The sequence below is a fragment of the Manacus candei genome, unplaced genomic scaffold, assembly GCF_025592945.1.
Source record: "Manacus candei isolate 608988 ecotype Guabito, Panama unplaced genomic scaffold, ASM2559294v1 h1tg000046l, whole genome shotgun sequence".
NCBI classification, from domain to species: domain Eukaryota; kingdom Metazoa; phylum Chordata; class Aves; order Passeriformes; family Pipridae; genus Manacus; species Manacus candei.
Genome location: NW_026138094.1, coordinates 11367165 through 11383310, shown reverse-complemented (window position 1 = coordinate 11383310; position 16146 = coordinate 11367165).

The following is a 16146-nucleotide window of genomic DNA, read 5'->3' as shown; positions in this document are numbered from 1 at the left end:
TTTAATTTTTTGAGTTCACAGAAACCTCTTACTCAGTCTCCTGTAGATAATTACCTTGAATGCCATTTCCATCCGTTGTGCTAATGTGAAATCAGACAATGTCAGGAACTGGTAGAATGGATTTTGAAATGAGATTGCTTACTTTGTGGGTGTGCAGAAGGGATTTTTTTTTCCCTGGACTTGGGGAGCCACTGGGGAGATTGCTTCAGATATCTTTTCACTTGCTTTTATTAACTACATTGCAGAGAGTTTACATAAGAGTGATACAGAAATGGCTGAGGGAAGGGAAAAACAACCCCTCTCTCTCCCTTCACTGGAAATGAACATCAGCAAGGAGGTTACAAAGGGTAGTTATGAATCATTTGGAAACCCTGATTTTGCAACCATCTTTTAGTAATTGCTTGTCCCCTGCCAGTTGCTGCCTGCCCTATTCCTGTGGTGTCTGTATCAGGCAGAGATGTGTTAATCAGCTTTATGAAGTTTGACCGTAGCAAACCTCCTGCCCGTGCTTGGTCAATCAGCATTTGGCCTGATGGTGCAGTTCTCCTCTTTGCTGTTCCACTGGTTGAGTTCATTGTTCCCATACCCTTGGTGGAGTCAGCTGGGAAGGGATTCTGCACGAGGTCAGGGTGCCTCTGTTTCATGCTTCTCGCGAAGCCTGAATGAAGCTCAGCTGAATGATGCTTCTTTAAATAAAGTGCTTGTTATGTTTTTTTCTGATTTGCCTCCAGATTCCTGGGAACAAGGGGCTTAAGTTTTGCCCAGTGTTGTAAACCAGGAGGAACGGCAAGAGAGTCACAGATTTACACAGGCATAAAGCAAGTGGAAGTGAAACCAGAGTCTCCAGTTCTTTTATCTGGGACACAATGGTCTTTTGCCTTTGCTCTGCCTTCCATTGAAAAGAAAGATCCTTACACCCACCACCGCATTGCTTTCCTACCACCTCATTACTCTTCTATGAATGCTTCTTACTTTACCATTTCAATGGGGAATGGGTTCCTAAATTTACATCAGCCTTCTTGTCTCCAGGGGAGGAGAGGAACCCTGGAAGGTGCTGAGTGAGCTCACCAGCCCTCCAATCCCTCACATTTCCTAGGGAATGGGCTTAATATCTTCTAGGCTGACCCCTGTCCTTGAGCTGTGATCTTGTGGTGACACATGTGGTTCTCTGCCCCTGCACTTGTTTGAAGCCCTGTACCAGAGCGTGTCAGTGCCCGTCCCCTGCCCGTATCAAGGCTCCAGACATCCAGCGAGTGTAAACCAATCTTCACAGGCGCGTGATGCGTGCACAGCAATTTGTTAAAGTTCTACATATGACACCTCCTTCCCCCGGCAGCCCTCCCCACATTTCCTCTCAGCGCAGTTGAACTTTAAAGGGCCCAGGAGAAAAAAGAAATAAGACTTTAAATAATTTATTTTGGAGAAACAGTCAGTGAAGAGGAACAAATAATGTTTCACTAAAAGAAGCAGGACCTTTGACACTCCCCTTTTCGCTCGGGTACCTGAAGGCCTAGCCGGATTGCATTAGTGAAATTTTCATTTGATGGCATTTTAATATTCTGCCTTGATGACTTTTTAGCAACATTTACTTTCAGAGGTCTTGAGTGCTCCCTCGGAGGAAATGAAACATGTCAAAGCCCATTACAAAAATCAAAATTTAAATACCTCGGCCACGTTGGGGCTCACACACAATCCCATCAGCGCTTAAACTGCAGCTCACAACTACTCATTCACTTGCTCAGTTGGTAATGAGTACATTTGATGAAGCATTCTGGGGTCATGGAACATACGTTAGTGATCTAAACTTAACCCATTGATTGCTTATACACAGAGGACCAGGGGAGGGGGTATTTTATTGAAATGTAATGTTAAAATAATTTCCGTCAGTGCTGAAATAACTTTTTTCTCTTCCCTTTTTTATTTTTTTATTTAACAATTGCTTTGATGAATTGGAATGTTAATAAGCATGATGGGAGGGCTTTTTATTTAAGGTGGGGAGGAAGGAGCCAGGCTGGGAATACAGAGCAGTTAGCTGAGCTCTTCAGGCACTCAAAGGCAAGTACAACACTGGGGCTGTCTTCCTATGAAACCCGCATTTGGGCTTCACTGGAAATCCTCCTTTTTTTACAGTCTTCCTTATTTTCATACTGACACATTAATTGGCATGGTAGAGGGAAATGGAGATGTCCAGAATGGGATAGGGGGTGTGGTAGCAAGAAAGTACTAGATTCTAAATATCATAGCTAAAATTTGGCAATAAAATATTTATAAATTACCTGCACTATATAAATCAATTTGTATCAATCTGTACATATACTGCACTTGGTTCCAGCATAGAGGTTGCATTTTCTCTCAACTGTTCCCCTTTTATCCTTATTTTTCAAGATGTCTACCACAAATGGATGAGAGTGTATATCATTCCCTTCTTTCTCCTCCCCTTCCCCCAAAAAGTGAGAAGTCTTTTTCTGCTATATGCTTAGTCCACAAGATAACCATAATTTCACTGCCCCAGTGTTTTGTTTGTAATCATCTTTAGCATGTGATCTATAATCAGCAGCTCAGCAGTTTCAAGAGTCATCCCAGCCAATGCTTTTTCATGCCCAAAGAAGTCTGGCTTCAAAGTGCTCTTTGGCACCCTAGAGCAATCAGTAGAAGTCTACTTTGCTTGTCCAGCAATTGGTGTCCTTTCAGTGAGCTCTTCTCCATCCTCTTCCTTCCAATTCAAGTGATAAAACCAGCATTCAGATGGCAAATGGAATGCAGAACCCAGGAGTTCATTAGGATCCAGAATAACCTCATGCAGAAAAGGCCACATTTCACAAAATCATTAAAGACAACTTTGCATCCATGAAAACCACTTTCTTCCAGCCAAAGACTTGTGTTTCAGAGTGGAAGCTCATATTTCAGCACTAAATTTGCTCCTGTCCTCATTTTAGTTTTGCCTCCGGAGCAGTCCTGATAAGATGCATTACTGATAGTTTTGAGGTGTTCAGTCTTTGGCACTGGGGCTATAGAGGGGATGAAAATTGCCTTAACTGAGTAATTTGTTGAAAAAACAAACTGCAAAGTCCTCCATGTCAAGGTCAGCTAAAAACCTGAAATCTGGAGAATTTTGCAAATACACTGAGTAAAATTTGGACCCACACTGAAACTTATAAAGGACAATCACCTTTATAGCTGATTTCACGTGTGAGTGATAAGGTGTCAAACAGTCCTTGAAGATGAAGGAATGATCAAACTTTGGAAAACAGCTTGGATCTCACCTGAATATCAATGGCTCTTTGAGCTGATGGGAGACTTTCTCTCTCACACACAATTAGATAGAGATTAGACTGGGCTGGCAATTCCCAAAGGCAAAATACAATAAAAACATTGTACATGGGCAAGGTTGTAACCCTTTCTTTTGTTGATGAAAGAGTAGCATAGCTCTAAGGATTCATAACATTAAACAGTTGTGGGTATTGTGAAGAGACCACTATTAAATTGAATCAGGGCCTACCACTATTTTGTTGTGGGCTTTTATTGCGAGGAGGAACACAGAATGCAGGAAGCATCTTGAGTGTAAATGTTCTTTCTGGGTTTATGAAGGACAAGTGGTTCAGTGCAATTTATACATGCCATAAATGTTACCAAAAGTCCAGTTGCAGCCTCTTCCCAATTGCTCTGCATTGCACTAACCATGAGTAGAGGACTCAAAACCCTGGTTGTTATAAACAAACTTTAGGAGTTCCTGCTATTCCATCTTGCAATCTCTTGGGATATGACACAATTCATTGTGGCAAATCTAACTGTAAATTATTTTGAACTTTTTTTTTAGTCATCTTCAAGAAATGTGCTTGCAATCAATTTTTGCAAGAAAGAATAGTTAGCAGGAGCCAGTTTTAACCACATATATTTAGATGTCAAATAGCGGTGCAGGCAGTTAGCAAACCAGAGAAATTCTTCAGTGAATTTTATAATGAATAATTTTGACATTCTGCAAAGAGAAAAAGAGGTAAATTTGCAGAACTTGTTACAGATTCTTCACTCAGCTCTGTCCGTAACTAGTCAAAATCAATACAGTATGAATGAGGGATCCTGAAATCAGGTACTTGAGACAAATATAAGGAGGCTTCTGAAATTCTTATCCTTGGTGAGCAGCATCAAACTTTTTGCTTTTGCAGAATTTGTCAGTATCTCCATTATAGACTCAGGGAGCAGAAATTGATCTGTGAGAGCTGTCCTCATCACACAGCATGAATGCAAAGCAAAGGACCTGTGTGCACTCCAGACTTTGATGTCCTCATGCTCAAACCCATAGAAAACAACAGCCGAGAAATTTGACTGTTTTATGATAGTCACTCTGAGGCAGCATCACCATTGAAAATCAGCCTGGTTGTGTTTGACCTGGTTCTGCCAATCTGACTCAAGACCTGTGTGTGAATTTGTTGACCCATTTCTCCCTCGTTCTGGTGCCCGCCCTGCACACCGCGCGTGCTATAAATCCATCGTGTGGTATGCTGCACTGCTCTTCTGTAACACGAATTTATGCTAATGGCTGTCTGCATATGCTTATATCACATATCTATATTAAACTTAATAGTCTGTTACATTGCTTCTTAACCCTGTGTCCACACATGATTAACTTTTCTGATTTCTTTCAAAACCGTTATTAACACAGTGTAGCATTTCACTCAACATGTCACCAACTTTCCCTGCCTGATGCAGGAGTTGGGGTAATTATGCAGCCCTATAGCTCTGTCAAGTAACACTGTACACAAAGAGTTAGGAGTTTATTCAGCAATTTGGGGAGCTGCATGGATGTGTGTTTGTGTACACTTGTTTTTCTTTAAAGATAAGTGGTACAGGATGATCCTTCAAAAACTGCATTTCACCTAAGTAACGCTTAATTTCATTCAGTTAAATGAGTCCTTTTGGGTACAGATGTCAAGTTTAGAGGAAATAGTATCAGCATCCTTGCATTTGTAGTGATATTCATGCAAGTCACTTGAAAGTTAAAGTTGGAGTTTAAAGAATAGTTCAGATGACACAGAACACATTTGAAAAACTTCCTGGAGAACTCCAAGGAGCCAGGCTTGAACTGCTTTGAAAATCCAATGGTCACAATCATAAACACTCTTTTTATGTGACTATCATACTAATAAAACTAATTTACTTATGGTATAAAATATTGTATTTGCTTATGGATGTATAGTTTCATTGGTAACTCCAATGAAACTCCTCGACCTTCTGTTCAAGGGTGCACTGGCACATTTTCTTCCCTCAGTCACGGCTCTGACTGTGGCTGCTAAAAGCAAAGAAGTTTGAGCTGGAAGGTTATTCCATGTAGCATATGTTCTGAAGTCAGAATTGCAGAGAAAACTCTCCAGTTTCATTTTCATGACACACTTTAAGGTTAAAATGCTGTTGTCATTTATAAGCCTCTGAAATCATGAAGTTATGCTCGAATCCAAAGGCCTTCAGAAAATTCTGCCTGACACAATTCACACTGAAAAAGTGAATTTGTTATTTCCCTCATATTTTATCCATGGCCTTTGAATTTTAACTACTTAGAAGATGGAACAGCAAAGAAAAAAATCACAATAAATTGTATATCAGCCTTACCTTCATGCAATGTATTTGCTACATTAAATAATAGGAGTAATGGGGACTCAGCCACTACTTTTGCTGGATGTGGGTGATTATTCCAAAGGAATATAAAACAGTGATCTCCAAATTAGCAAGTAAATCAGAAGCAGAGGAAGGAGCAACAGTCAGGAGTTTCTAGTCACAGACTTGACATCTCTAGTGGCTTTCACTCTCTCTAGACCCCAAACTCCCAGAAGAAGGACAATTTTAGGTAGGTTTAAATAACAAAGCAAATACTTAAGTAATAACTATAAAAAGAAAACTGCAAGTCATGCTGGTATATGGTTGAATAGATGCAAAATTTAACACTGGAAAATCTTTGACTCTTGTTTTCTCAGTCCAGTGGCCACGTGTTTTTTCTTCATTCTCCATACTTTCATCATTTTGACCCTCCTGTGCGCTATCACAATATCTTGCAAGACAAACAGTTTTAAGAAATTTTCCACACAACAGTGTATTAACAGGGCCATAAGTTTTTACAGACTCTTCTAATAGCTGTGTGCTAATTTAAAAGTGTTTTTCCAAATTTCCTATTTATCTTGCTTTAAAGCCTTTTGGCAACATGATAGAGCAACATAAAATAATAATAATAACATTAATGACAGCGGTGATAATTTTAATGGCCTAAAATTACACTCAGTAGGTCCCTGTGGAAGTTCAGCTTTGCTTTGCTCACTCACATTTAAATCCACTGCTTATGAACATAAAGATTTCTCATAATTCACATAAGCAAGGGGTTGTTGTCTGGGCTATTGGGACAAAGCAGTTTCAAATATGCTGTAAACTATCGTAAGAGTCTTTTCCATCTGACATTAAACAAAGATGAAACCCTCTGTGAGTGTTCCTTCTTCACAGGCAAGTCTGAAACTTTCCAAATGTGTTTGACCTATTCTACCCATCTATAGAGAAGTAGATCCACCTCTAGCCACAGAGTTGGAGCATGATGCTCTCTCCACCACTATTTCCATTGCTACAGAACTCATTTCTAGCTCAAACAGAGGTTAGGAACAGCACAGGAACCTTACCAAGGAAATTCAGTGTAAAACTGATTTTTACAAATTTGAACATGACAAAAATTATTATCAGTTGACAGGGTATCCTTACTTTATGTTCCATTACTCTGCAATTTTCTGCTGAAAACTGTTATCACTGTCTTGGACCCATGAAGCAAGTTATTGTGTTTGTGTTGTCTATCAGCCTTGATAGATTACATATGAAGCAAGGGGAAAGGAAAAATGGAAACTAGTGGAAAAGTGGTGCAAATAAACTGTTGTACCCATGTTATTTTTTATTTTCTGGTTTAGTTCAGTTTGTACAAAAGTTTTGTGAAGCTTATTAATGACAACTCTATTTATTTATTTATCCCAATTTTGAAATCAGAAAACTACCTATTTCCAAAAGATAAGAGCCCATGTAGAGAAATAGACTTCAATTTTGCTGAGCAGTCTTTAGAGGCCAATTGCAATGGTCCTTGCCTAATACAGTGTGCAGGTTGTGGTCAAATAAACCTTTCCAATTCCATGGGCAGTAGGAGAGACAAGGACTCCTCAGGTGCTTTGGAGAGAACAGCACCTGTCTTGTAATACTCTGCTGAGTGGGTTTATTATGGAACAAGCACATAATTTACTAGCTTATGTGCAAATGTACTTCTGCCTTCTGCTGGATCAGTTCTGGCTCACAAACTTCTGCTCCAGTACTTGAACTTACTTTATCCTTAGTCTCTGGCCAATAATTTTTATTTTTACTGGATGACAGTTCAAGTGATAAAACTATTTCTCCAGTATTATGTTGGGCTTCACTGGCAGCCACAAATCTGTGAAATCATTGTAATCGTGATGCAAAATCACTGTATATGTTGATTTTAACACCATTTTAGCTTGCCAATGTCATTAGAGATACTCTAGATTGAATTGCTCAGATAATGGGTCAGGGCCATCCCAAAGCTTGGGATGTATTTGGTCCAGATCAGTGTTTAAATACAAAAGAAGTGGCAGCCAAGTCTTTCTATGAGATCTCTAAAATACTGAGCTCTCTCTGGTGTGATACATGTAGTCATCACGAAACAGGTTTGGTACTAGAGGGGCAAAACCAGAGTGCAATACCAGAGTGCTCTTGGGATTGATTGTATCACAGAAGTGAACAGGGAAAAAGGAAAGGACTTTTGCTAGTGGAAAAAACCGACTTGGCAACTCAGGGATGTGTTGTAACAAGAACTTGAATAAAATAAATAGGGAGCATTTTCAGGCTGTGGGGGCTGAATGAACACAATCAATCTTCCCTCAGCTGGAACTGCATCACTCTCACCCACAGCTCCCTCTACTGAATTAAAATCCCATGGTAACTTAAGTTACAGAGTGAGAGTCTGGCAGGAGACATTCACGGAGGACTCCATGATGTGTATAATCACATATGGGATTTCTGATGGAAGGTTTTGGGGAGTTGCAGCCTCCCGTTAGTAGAAACCCCATAGACCATGTCAGGGGTGGCTTGATGTGTGAGTGGTCAAGAAATCCAGCAGCTTCTCTGTTCAGATTGGATCTACATCCAGGTAATGGCATAAGAATAAATTAGTCATCAAGCTAATACTGTGCCATAATTTTCCTGCTACCATACCTACCACTTTTTTGTCAGTCCTCTAAGATCTCACTTTCAGATTTGCACTTTTTTTGTCCCTTTCAGGGTGTTTTTGTCTTTCCTGCTTTAGAGGAACCAGGAAGAAAATACCAGAAACTTTGTTACCACGCCACTAATCCTGCCTTTGCTTGTGTTATCACTTCACAATGATTTCAAGGGTCTTGAATTTTTGCTGGGGGAAATGCTTTTCTCTGGATTTCAGACCTTAGTATGTAACTTCTGAGTAGAGAAGCCTCAGTCAGGACTTCTAACTACTTGTTCATCCAAGTGGTAGAGGAGTTTTGCTATTGTGGTTTAGGGAGTTATTATGCCCTCCTTTGGACAGTAACCAACATCACGTGGCTCTTTGGTTTTTTAATTATTATTGTTGTGGAAACACCTAATATGAGCCAAGTTCATGCGAGACTTTTGAATAAAAGATTTCATTAAAAACCTTTGTCTGGCTATTTGTTATGCTGTTGGTCCCTGGAAATATAAGATGTCATGTGCAGGAGTCAGACCTTCAGCTCTGTGAAGTTTCTGCTAATTAAATTGCTAAGTGTGTCTGTTATTAGGAAAACCATGAGAAATGCAGCAAGGGGAAAGAGAGGAGTGCCCATCTTGTCCTTTCTCTGCAGAGCAGTGTTTGAATCACTCTGACCTCCAGGTCTCAGAGAAGCTGGTTTCTATCCCATCTTAGTCAAGGAGAGAAAAAGGTGACGGGCAAAGAGTCAGGGCAGGGGGAAGCCTGTGGCCAGGAGTTCAGCTGGAGACTTTCAGGCAAAACTTGCCCTCCTTAGACACACATTTCACCCTCTCCTCCCCCAGCAGCCCCACACAGCTGACATTTCTGTCAAAAGATACCCTGAGCCGCCCCTCCTCCCTCCTCCTTCTTTCTCATCCCTCTGCCCTTTTTTTTTCCCCCTCTCCTTTCGCCTTATATGTGAATAGTGAGAAAATGACTGGAAACAATGTGCCAGTTTGCAGCACTTTACACTGAGGCCCTTTTCTCCTCTCCCCTGACTCGCGAATGACTGAGAGTTGTTTTATTGTACAAAGATTCTCAGAGAAAAGAACTTTTATTTTACCCAATAACACAAGAATGGGCAACGGGCAAACAGTTAGTGCCTTGTTCCCAGCTGCCACTCAGACTGCGGCGGGGGAATCGCTAATGGGGTCTCTGTGCTGCCTCTCTCCTCTCCTCCCTCCGTCTCTCTCTGTCTAGTTTGGCTCGCGCCTCAGTTGGCTGCCTGTGAGAGAGGGTAAAATGCTCCCGAGATAAGCTGCTCCACTGTGTTTAATAACCCCACCTTTAGTTTTTCTGGGCAAAAAGATTCTGATTTTTTTATCACTGAGACTTGGCAGGCGAGCGTACAACGGGGGAGGGTCATGGACGGAGTGACACAACTTGCAATTTGTCCCTTTGCACCTTGGAAAAGTGGAATACAAGAGAAGAGCTGCAAGCACAGGGTGCCCGTGTTAGAGACAGAAAAAAAAAATTACAAAATCATTTCCACTAATACTTCAGCTGTTGATTCATAGTTGATATCTAAATGTCAGCCTTTTACAGCTTAATCATGGCTTTATTAACCCTTCTTTTTCCTAGCTGAAAGGCAGGCTGACTAGAAGGAAAGAATAATAAAGATTGGAGGATGGGGAAGCTGAAATGTGAAGAGTGAATTAGACTTGTTTAGAAAAGAAAAGACTAGGCAAGAAAAGACAAGCTGGGAAAGAAGGGTGTGAAAAAAAAGACGGAAAAACTCGTGCCATTGGCTGTCCAAGTGTTTCATATTCTCAGCAGCAAAGTATGAAACATAGTTGTTGGAGACATTGAGAATTTGGGAAAAAAAAAAAAAAGCCTCTACTTAATTTCATCCATAATTCTCAAAGCTCATCTGTCATTTAAAATCCTTCCAACTTGTTATACACCAAGTCTTTGACGATGGATAGGATTTAGATTCTGATGAAGTTAGGTATTTAAACTCAATGAGACATGAATCGTCACATTTCCTTTGAAAATCCCACAGTTTGGGGTCTGTTTTGATTTGTTTGATGTAGCAGGATGTCATTAGATTTGAAATAACAGCATCAGAGTCCAAAGAAGTTTTCAAAATGGACTATATGCTTTCCTGAGAACTTCTAGTCATAAGTAACACAAGTAAAAATACCTATACCTGAGGCTGTGGGGCACTTTTTTTGTTACACTTTATTTTTACTTGCTTATAAACATTTCTTAAGTGTTTCTGAGTAAACTTCAGGTTGTAGCATTAATTTTTGTTATTTATATTTTTCAGCAAAAAAGTTTTCAGTCATTTTGAGACATTGAAAGAAGTTATATCGCTTGTCTAAGTTAAAGAATATGCACCATCATCTCCACCTAGACATGAGAAATGAGAAACTTTTGGGGGTACATCTCCCATTATGAATTTTTGTCAGGTTTCTCAGCTTCCTTCTTTGGTGGGAAGAAAACCTTAATGTTTTTCTCTTATAATCACACAACCTAATATGAACTTATTCTTCTGCTGAGTATCCCTTGGCTTTACTAACAGCCAGGTGGAGAGAGAGGAGGATAATATCATGGAAATTGTGCCAAAAATAATAAATTACTGTTAATGATTATATCTAATATATATCTAATAAATAACTATAATATTCTTTACATGTTAAGTGAAAAGTAATTGCCATGCATTTGCTGTAGAGAATTTAAAAATTAATGTTAGATCTGTCTGAATCTCTTTTCTAAATCCTGGAAAAGCTGAGATACTATTACTAAGAAAGTCCAGGTGCATTGAAATTAAACTTGTGCTAGGCCAGGTGAGACTCTTTCTGTATGGATGCAAGACTGTTTAAATATCTTAATCCAGTTTTAAAATATAAAGTAGGTCTTCTCCGGTTTCACTAAAGCCTCGTGTGCTTTGTGCTTCAGAAGATTTATTTTCATGAGTGTTTTAGATGCCAAGTATGAAATTTTGCATTTGTCTTTCATCCCATTTAATCTCATTCACCCTCTTACTATGGACAGGAAACACTTATTTTGGAAATTGAGAAGACACAGGAAGATATCTTTGAATTCAAGGGCGTCTTTGCTAAGTAAAATGAAGACTTTAGTCAACAGATAGCCTGCATCTGGGTGTATTGATTCGGCCCAATTTTTCTTTACATTGCAGAAAAGGGAAATACATTTCATATTATTCATGTCAGAATTTCTGAAGTGGGATCCCTGCTTTCAGTGTAAATTTTCCATGGACTATATTTGGTAGCAGGACACTGCAGAGATTTCAGGAAGCTGTTAAAGAAGGACTGGGCAAACTTCAGTTCAACATCTGTACAGCTGCAGTTCCAAAATGTCTGACTTGGTGGACCAGAATATAAATTCAGTTGTGCCTTGGTAGCAGCAGTGATTGACACCTGATCAAAGGCACAGTCAGCCAGTTCAGACACAGACAATTTGGCTTCTTCCCATCACTTGTTTCGGGCATGCAGATTTGTGGGACCAAATTAATTTGATATAGTCCATATGGGAAAATAAAGGGCGTGGCAGCAGCTTCGTGTGTAGAGAACTCATGGAAATGCCAAATTCCAATTAAACCTTGATGTTTGGCTCATAGATTTCTCCAGGTAAGTGCTGTACATCAGCTCAGTCTCCCTTCCATTCCTGATCACATTTATGACAATCTCCACAGTGAGTGTGGTCTTAGTTAACTGTTGCTGAGGTTATAACTCAGAGAAGCAATTCAGGCTGTGAGAGCAACATTTCAATTATACGAATAATCAAATTCAAAATGTTATTTGAATAATTTGAGTTCTTAAATTAAGCAAGCACTTTTTTGCAAGTGGTCTATAAATTACATTTTCCGCTACATTGGCAGTAAACGGGTAATTAATATCTCAACTTTTTCTTCTTAATGTTGATTTAAGAAAAATAAAATAAGCTTAGAACATAAATGAGCTTTGCTTTCATAGCTCAAACATTACTGTCCCTGCTCAGATAGCTGTGTAGCTCTGCTGTCTTTCTCTTTCCCGTAGCTGGACTGATATGTAAGTATATAGATCCTTCTGTTTAGTGTAAATAGAGGAATTCTAAAACTAAAAAAAACACAACTAAGTTTTAGTATGTTTTTTTTCTGTTGGTTTCAGACAAAATATATCTCCATCTTCAAAATGAAATAATTTGATTTATTACATCTCATTTTGTGCCAACCAGACGTTTTGGTTCATTCACCTAACATCAACTGAATGTAAATTTGACTTCTTTCCTGATAGAAAAAAAGTACCTAAGTTAAGCCATTGCAACAATAAAAATTTACAGTGTCATAAATGGAAAGAATATGTTAAAAAATGTCATCCAACTTTTCAGAAAGGCATTGTGAGAATGGCCTTATTTTTTATTTTGCTGAACTAAAGGACAATACAAAAATACAAATACATCCATAGTTTGATCAGTTTACCCCTATTATAGATATTATGCTAATAGGGATGTTTATAAGAAATACAATTGCTCATAGTGTGAAGGTTAAACAAGTGCTGCTCCTTTTCTAGGGTTAAATGTAATGAATTTTCACCTGAGTGACAATAAAATATATAAAAGACAGCAAGGGATACAAAGAGAGGGGAAAAAAAGAGACTGTGTGTTTCCAAAGCTGCACTTAGAAATAGCAGAAACATGCAGGGAAATAAAACTATCTATTTCAAATGGATTGATATTTTTCATTTTTATTTAACCAAACATTTTTTTGCAAAATATATATAAAGCACCTGTGTGAAATGGCTTTGAAAACAGATATACTTCCTATAAACTATGAGAATTGCATAGGAGGCTAATGATAACCTTTCTTTGTTTGACCATTTCATCTGTTCATCCACCCATTTTTTTGTGAACTAGCTTTGTTTACAAGATCTGTTGAAAAAACTACTCAAAATCCACTGAATTCTGATTTTTTCCTCCTAGATCCTCTTTCCCCAGTCTAAGCCTAGAGCTACAAGCTGAGCCAGTGGGGTGATGTGAAACTAGTGAATTATCAGAGAGGAACAGTGAAATTTAGATTCTTGGTTGCTTTATTATGGGAGATGAAGGACAGAAAGTGGAGGGAAACTACTTAGCTGAAAAAAAACTTCACAATACACAAGAAACTCTGATACCTACTCAGCATCACACAGCCCTTATGTGACTCAAGGAGATGTTTAAAATCAGACTTTCATACAAAAACACAGTTTTGTATGATTATATCTTAACGAGATGGGCTCAATTTTCACATTTGCTCCATGAATGTCAACCCAGAAAAAAACCTCCTGGGTGCTTTATGCAGAACCTGTATTCGGCATTTGTTTGCTCCACTGCATCTCACAGGATATTGGAGGTCAGAACCTGCAGAGACCTTGGCCACAATTGTATCTTAAACCCCTGCACAATCCCCTGCAAATCCCACAAGTGAGCCACTGCACTTCCAGCTGACGTGCATTTCCAACCCCAGGTCCTATGGAATATTCGAGAGTATTTAATTAGATGATTTTCTACCTGTTTCATCAACCTAAGGAGGTATTAGACAGGAATGTTTTTTTTGCTATCTGAAAAGATGAATACATGACCAGAAATAATTGCTCCATCGTTTCCTACTGGTCAGAATTGGTAGTTGGTTAATTATTCAACAGGCTCTGGTGTTGCTGCCAAACCCGTGCTTTCTTCTCAGAGAATAGCAGACAAGCTTGTTAGAGCAGCTTTCTTTGGACTGTCGCTTTTATGTTGATATGGGGTTTATTGAGATGCCAGCACTTTAATTTTAGTTTATTCTTTTATTCTCTTATTTCTATCATTAAAAATGTACAACTTTCCCTGCATATTTGTGTTGTCAAGCTAAACTATTTTAATATTACCTTTGTTACACCATGTTATTCTTTTGCAGAAGTTATATGCGTGGTTTAATGTCTTAGTGGAATTTTAGAATTAATCTTTACCTCTTTCCTGGTACCGTATATTGCTGTTTTCCACTGGTATGGAAATGCAGGTAATCTTATGCCCTCTGTGACATGGGCAAGTGCTTTACAAAAATGCATCTTTGACAGTTATCTTTTATACTTTAACATGACCAAAGAGTGAGGCTCTTAACCAGTAGGCCTTGTACTACTTTGGGATTGGACAAAAGGCAGGAGTCTTGTGATAGTGGTATCCATTTATGAGTTTGTATTATCATTTCATAAGGAAAAACAGAAGGTGATATAAGCTCACTGCCATTCCTTAGTTTTTGACGGAACATATTCATCAAAAAAGCATGCAGTCCCCTGAGCTTGCAGCCATATGCTACAGGAAAATGTCACCAGTTAAAGATGTATTCATTTGCTGTTTTGAAAACTCTGTTTGATATTCATGCATTCCAAGTGTTTTGACCTAGATTTCTGTAGAGGCATTAGATCCAGTACTGAACAGGAAGCTAGACAGCTGTTGCTTGTGTAGTCAAAGGAAGAATTTAAAGTAAGGGGGGGGGGGAAAAAAGAATAAAAAAATGAAAACATTTATTAATGCATGCCAACATTTTGCGCAGCCAATATGTTTAATACTAGATTAACTAATATAAACATATGGAGATGCATTTGTTGCAAGGCTTTAAAGAAAAGAACAAAGAAAAAAGTTGGATGTATCTAAAGTTCACAGAGAATAGAATTTGCACTTTCTCCTATAAATGAAAGCCTGGTGAAATGGCAACATACTTTAATTATAAGCTACTTGCTAATGTCATAACATTTAAGTTTGGGGGCTATATTGTAGTACAAACCTCTCGGTGAATGCCTTTCCTAATCCAGAAACCTACAGGTAATAAAAATCCTTCCTGAGTTTAGTTGTAGTCTATTTTGCCCTGAAGTTATATAAGCAGTTTGTTTGTAGTAATTGTAGATTCCTTTTTAGAAAATCCGTGTACAAAACAGATATAATGTAAATATACACATATAATTATTAAATGCTGTCATTCATTCTACAGCTATGGCAAAGATTCTGCACTTTGTTATTACTGAGTTTATGCACATATAGTTCATCTGATGCCTAGAGGTTCTTTGGTCATTGAGAAACAACTGTAAATAGCATCAGAAGCAAATGTCGTCTTGGTTTGAAAGGACCTTCTGAGGCAACTCATCTAACCCAGCTTTAGCCAGCAAAAATTTGGATGTCAAAGCTACTTGTCCAGATTGTCTCTCTATAGCTCTTCATAGGACCTGCTGCAGATGTCTTTTTTGGGCTATACTGGAAAGGGGCCAGTTTCTTTCCTTTGACTGTCAAGGGGATTTGGCTGATTTGTCCAGATCAGGTGCCAAACCTTAAGACAGCTACAGACAAGACAGTCCCCCTTAACAGTAATAAACAAGACCAACTCATTTTTAAGTTTTAGTGGAAACACTTCTTAACTATTAAGTTCAAGTCATGATCTGTTACCTATTTCAATATTTTCTGTTAGTGGCTGAGTCAGTTCAGAAATAGAGGAAAGGGTGTAAATATTTCCCCTACCTGAAAATGGTTTTCATTTTCCAAGTGAAATATCCGAAGATGGATTCTTTTCTTCCCAGTAGCTCTTTTCCTAAGTGTTTATCAAACAGTTTATGCAAACACATTTTAGCTTATGGTTTATTTATAAACAGTTCAATTCCATTCTCCACGAAGGTGTGGAATTGGTTACCCAAGCCACATGCTGGTTATTTGTTTACTTACTTACTTATTTATGACTGAGTGAATGAAACTTTTTAAACAAGGGAAAAATGAATGAAGAATAGTGAAGAAATGATGCTGCAGTTCAAAATTAATAAATCAACAGGTCTAAATGTCATGAAACTGAATTTTTCAGTATCTTTATGAATAGTCAGTCAGGGTACTGGTGAAGGCCTGTTGACAACTTAGAAAACCTGGGTATTCAGTGGCGTGGG